The sequence below is a fragment of the Cyprinus carpio genome, chromosome B3, assembly GCF_018340385.1.
Source record: "Cyprinus carpio isolate SPL01 chromosome B3, ASM1834038v1, whole genome shotgun sequence".
NCBI classification, from domain to species: Eukaryota; Metazoa; Chordata; class Actinopteri; order Cypriniformes; family Cyprinidae; genus Cyprinus; species Cyprinus carpio.
Genome location: NC_056599.1, coordinates 3,374,847 through 3,380,678, shown reverse-complemented (window position 1 = coordinate 3,380,678; position 5,832 = coordinate 3,374,847). Strand labels below are relative to the sequence as shown.

At 42.1% G+C, this 5,832-nt stretch overlaps 1 pseudogene; it reads right to left on the bottom strand.

Annotated features, from left to right (window-relative positions):
- Nucleotides 1-5,217, bottom strand: part of LOC122136695 — a 22,989-nt pseudogene extending 17,772 nt beyond the window's left edge.
- Between the last annotated feature and the right edge of the window lie 615 nt (nt 5,218-5,832).

The following is a 5,832-nucleotide window of genomic DNA, read 5'->3' as shown; positions in this document are numbered from 1 at the left end:
TCTAGTCCTTAGCCATCTTCAAGAATCGTCTTAAAACACATCTCTTACATCTTTATTTGACCTTCTAACTCTAGCACTCTCTATTCTAATTATATTCTTAAAAAAAAAAAAAAATCTAACTTGCTTTCTAATCTTTTTGTATTCTATCTCTTTTCTTTTCATTTATTAAACAATTAACAAAAGCAGAAAAGACCTCTGGCACTAGCTTGCTCTATTCCTTTTCTATTCTATCTGTTTTCTTTTTATTATATTATTTAAAAGCCTGTGCTATGTGTACTGTGTTTAAGCTAATTGAGACTTGTTATAGCACTCTTATATCATTGCTCTTTCGTTGTTTTTGATTGCTTCCATTGTCCTCATTTATTAGTCGCTTTGGATAAAAGTGAAATCTAAACCACAAAAAGTAAAAAAAAATTTATTAAGCATGTAGTGCAAAATAAATTGGTGTATGTAAGTGTATAAGTTAGAAATAACATAAAACAAGATATAGTATTAGATTTACAGAGGCAAAATATAGATCATGTGCTGGAACATCAGATCAGGGCACGAACGCGCAGCAAGATTAATTTTAAGTGAGCCAAAAAGAATACACGTCACCCCTCATTTTATCAATTTGCACTCGGGCTACCAGAGCTGGGGCGTAATAAAGTATTCAAGCATTGATGTTTGCCTAACAAAAACCACCACTGGCTCTGTCTCCCCCTCTTACCTAAAGGCATTACTTCAGACCTTATGGCCTCTAGAAGCTTGCATTCTGGCAGTGACATTTGCTTGATTGTGCCATCCCCAAAGAAGTGCAAAATCACTTTTACAGATCTTTTAATTAAATGTTCTCCTGGTGGAATGACCTGACCCAACTCAATCCCAGCAGTTGAGTCCTTAGCCATCTTCCAAGAATCGGCTTAAAACACATGCTCTTCCCCATCTTATTTGACCTTCTAACTCTAGCACACTCTCTATTCTAATTATATTCTTAAAAAAAAAAAAAAAAAAAAGGCTCTGTCCCTTTTTAGACTTGCACTCTATTAATTTGCTGTTGCTTGCACTTATAAACAATTAAAAACACTAGCTTTCGTTCTAATTCTTTTTGTGTTTATTCTATCTGTTGTCTTTTCATTTATTATACAATTAACAAAAGCAAAAAAGGCCTCTAACACAAGCTTGTTCTATTCTTTTTCAATTCTATCTGTCTTCTTTTTATTTATATTAGTACTGGAAAAACCTTGCTATGTGTACTGTGTTAAGCTAAATGAGACTTGTTATAGCACTTGTGTATCATACGTTTTTGTTGATTTTGATTGCTTCCCTTGTCCTCATTTATAGTCGCTTCGGGATAAAAACATCTGCTAAATGCACTAAATGTAAATATAAATGTAATGAGTGAGTGTGTTAATAACAACAATAAGAAGCAAGAAAAGAAGCAACAATAATAATAATAGTGATACAATTACTACTATTAATAATGCACTAATAAATATAGCAATTAATAAAGAAAAAAAGAGAAGAAATAAGAAAAAATAATAATACTATAATAGGGCAAACAGTAAGTAAGAGAGCAAACCAAACTAATGGATAAAAATTTGGCAAAACAACACTGTCTTCTGTCTATCAGTACTTATTGATGTTTTTATGGTTTCCATTGCGTGACATATGTATTGTGCTGTTATGGCAACCACAACCACTGCAGCTTCCAAACTCCTCCCATGTGTTACAATGGAAACCATCGCCATGAGAGAGACGGAGAGAGAGAGAGAGAGAGAGAGAGAGAGAACAAGCTGCTCTATATCACATCTCTGTAACCAGATCTGAAAACACACACACACACACATACAGTGAGTGTTAGTGTTATAGTGAGTGTGTGTGTGTGTGTGTGTGTGTGTGTGTATGTGTCTGAGTATGACTTGTGTACCTTGTTGCTGATTGGGCTCTTCTTGTCCGGTAGGGCCCGTGGCACTCAGACTTGAACAGTGTGTGTGTTTATATATGTGTGTGTGTGTGTGTCTCAGTTGTGCTTACACCTCAGATGGCCCAAAAGTTGGTGTAGGAAAAAATAAAAAGAAAAAATACACAACAAAAAAATAACAGAGCAAGATATCCTTAAAGAACTTTTTTGCTTTTTGTTAATTGTATAATAAAATGATAATAATAAAAAAAGAAACAAATAGAATACAAAAAAAGATTAGAAAGCTAGTGTTTTTTTTTTTTTTTAAAGAAAGCAAGCAGCAAATGAATAGAGTGCAAGTCTAAAAAGGGACAAGTGTTTTTTTAAAGAACATAATTAGAATAGAGAGGTGTGTCTTCAGGGGCGAAAAGAGGAGCATGCGTCAGTGCAGCAGTGTTGGAGTAGTAGTGCTTGTAGTTAGCAGCATGCTCCTGCTTGTCACTTTCTGCTTTCAGCTGCTGCCACCGGATAGCCCTTTGTTCTTCAGGGGCGAAAAGAGGAGCCGAGTGTGTAAGCCTCCCTCAGTCAGTACATAACCTCTCCACTGCCAAGATCTCATACACACCTCCTCGCAGCACACATGGTAACTGGTCCCTTCGCGGTTCCAGGCTGTGTCCCTTCGCGGTTCCAAGTTGTGCGGGGATCTCTCGAGCAGCAGTGGGCCTCAGAAATGTGGCATGGGGCATGCAGGCCCATTGTTATGTGGAAATGCCCTGGTGAAGCTGTCGTCTTGAACCACCAAACCGGCAGGGAAGGTGAAGAGGGCAACCCCACTGTCCCAGCTATGGGTAAATAGTGAAGACCCCAACGATGGCGCAGGCTGAAGATGGTGGTCTGTGAACCATTACACCGGCTGGGAAGGTGGAAGAGGGCAACCCCACAGCCATGTGGGTCAACTATTATAACTATTATTATTAAAAAATAAGTTAAGCATTGCTTCGTGGAACGTTCGCACACTGCTGGACCTGGCAGAAACTCCTGATAGGCCCCACTGCAGGACACCATTGGTGGCCCTGGAGCTCGCAGGATATAACATTGACATAACAGCTCTCAGCCAGACCACATTTCACATGGGAGGAGGACTCCTTGAGGCTGGTGCTGGATTACACCTTCTTCTGGAAGGGGGTCCGTTGGGGGGTTTCCTGAAGGCACTCGTCGTAACCATGGGGTTGGCTTTGCTGTGAAGTCTAAACTGCTGCAACGCATCAATGAAAGACTGATGACATGGCGCATTCCTCTGACAAAGAAATTCCTTGCCACTCTCATCAGTGCAGCGCGTGCATACTGCATACCTGCCCTGGATCTCCCACCCTTATAACCTCCTTCAATGGTGCAAGAGCAGAAACCCAGCGAGTCCTCCTGACTCATGGAGAACACCTGGTGGGTGAAAAAGGCGCAAGAAATTCAGAACCTGGCAGACTGCAATAACACTCAAGGCTTTTTACAATGCCTTAAAAGCATTGTATGGCCCCAGGAAAACGGGACGATTGCCCCAGTTCAATCAGCTGATGGGTCCACGCTTTTCAAGGACTGCCATTAAGATTCTTGCTCGCTGAGCAAATCATTTTGAGAGTCTTTTCAACCACACCAACAGCCGGAGGGATATTCTCTCCTCTCCATCGCAGGGACAGTCCTGGCCAAGATCATGCTCAGCAGATTGACTGAATACATCTCGGAAGATGTGCTTTGCAGAAACTCCAGTGTGGTTTCCGGAAGTCCAGATCTATGAAAGACATGGTTTTTGTCTTAAGGCAGCTGCTGGAGAAGGGCTGAGAACAGCACAAAGACCTTTACGGTAGCCTTCATCGACCTCAGAAAAGCTTTTGACACCATCAACCGTGGAGCTGCTCTGAAAAACCTTTTCAAACTTGGGGTACCACCCAAGTTTCTTAGCATCCGTTAGCATGAAGATGGTGTCCATGGAATACAGACTTGACGGTAGCCTCTTCAACATCTGCCGACTGACTCCAGGCCCGCACAAAGATAAAGACCCACCAAATCTGTGAGCTTCCAGTATGCTGATGACTGTGCCGTTTTGGACCCACAGCCCGGACTCTATGCAGCACGCCCTAAATACAATATCCAGTCTGTACCAATCTTTTGGCCTACAGGGTAACACTCAAAAAACCGAGGTCATATCCTATCTCTCCTCCCCCCCCCCATACCCCCCAGTTTTCACATAAATGGTGTTCAACTTAAAACAGTGGACCACTTCACCTACCTCAGCTCCACCTTGTCCTCATGCTTTGCTCCCCTTGACACAGAAATACAACACCCAAATAAATACAGCCTCATCATCTTTTTTGGACTTTGGACACCTACGCAGCAGGGTTTTTGAAAACTGTAACCTGGAGATCAGTACCAAAAGGTCACTGTTTACAACAGCGTATGTCTCTCCACTCTGTTTTATGGAGCAGAGTCATGGACCCTATACTGCCAGCACATTACTAACCTAGAGGCCTTCCATATCCGCTGCCTACAGAAGATCCTCAGTTTGTCCTGGGAAGCTCGAATCCCCCACACAGTCATCCTCAGCAACGCTGACTCAATCTGCATGGAAGCAGCAGTGGCCAAAAAACATCTGCGTTGGCTAGGGCACACCATATGCATGCCTGAACTCCGCCTGCCCCTCCAAGTCCTCTAAAGTCAACTAATGGCAACAAAGCGCTCCGCTGGACGCCAAAAGCGGCGTTTTAAGGACTACACCAGGGACCTCCTAAAGCGAGCAAACATTCCCCTCATGCAACTCGAATCTCTGGCACTCGACAGGTCAGCCTGGCAGGTCACCTGTGCCACTGCAGTCTCTCAAATATATCAAAACAACCAAGACAGACGATCCGAGAGATGCATCAAGAGACACCAGAGGGTGGCTGGTACCCCCCTGGTATCTGGTTTCCCTTGCTCCATCTGCGGAAGAGTGTGCGGCTCAAGGATCAGTCTCAATGCCCAAGAAGTGGCACCAGCAGCAATATCGCTGAACCCACCCCCTCCCCCTCCCATCTCTGGAGCAAGCGTCATCATTGAACATGATGGACAGCTAAGAGTGTGTGACTGAGTGTGTGTGTGTGTGTGTGTGTGAGTGAGTCTGACCTGAGCACCTCGTTACTGATGGGGCTCTTCTTGTCCGGGGCCCCTGACACTCAGACTCTGAGCAGTGTGTGTGGCCCTCGTTCTATCATCATGGTGGAGGTGGCCGAGGCGATCCGCAGCCACACCGTCCGAACACGCAGCTCTCCAGACCGTAATCCCACTCGTCGTCACGACACTGAGATCATGCCTGCGCAGATGACACCGCAGCTTTATCAGCGGGCAAGTTAACAAAACCAGTAACACTAAACACACTTCAGCTGAAATACAATATCCAACTGGATTTCAGCAACATTTCTTGTTTTTTATGCAGTTTAGTTTGAGTTACCAAAACTAAAACTGAAATAAAAATGAATTAAACCTACAATCATCTCAACTAGGGATGTACAATATTGGATTTTTGCCAATATCCGGTATGCCGATATTTTGGCCGATAGCCGATACCGATTTATTTATTTTTGTTTGGGAACAACACCAAGTCTCTCCTGTGTGGAAATGAAAAACAAATATATTTTTTTAATTTGGTCATTTTTTGACAAAAACCTATTTGTTAGAATTAAATAAACAATAATGAAATTCTTTTATATTGAGAATACATTGGAAGCTTTGAAAATAATTATAAATCAACAATGTATTTTTTATTTTTTTTCTCTCAGAAAGATGCAGTGGTAACCTTAAAATATTATTTTAAGATTTAACATTTGTAGATGGTCTAAGGCAAAAGAGTTCGGGAAATCATTTGTTGCTCAAATATAACAAACATATTACACATAAAATTATTTAATTTACAAGTGTAATGTTTG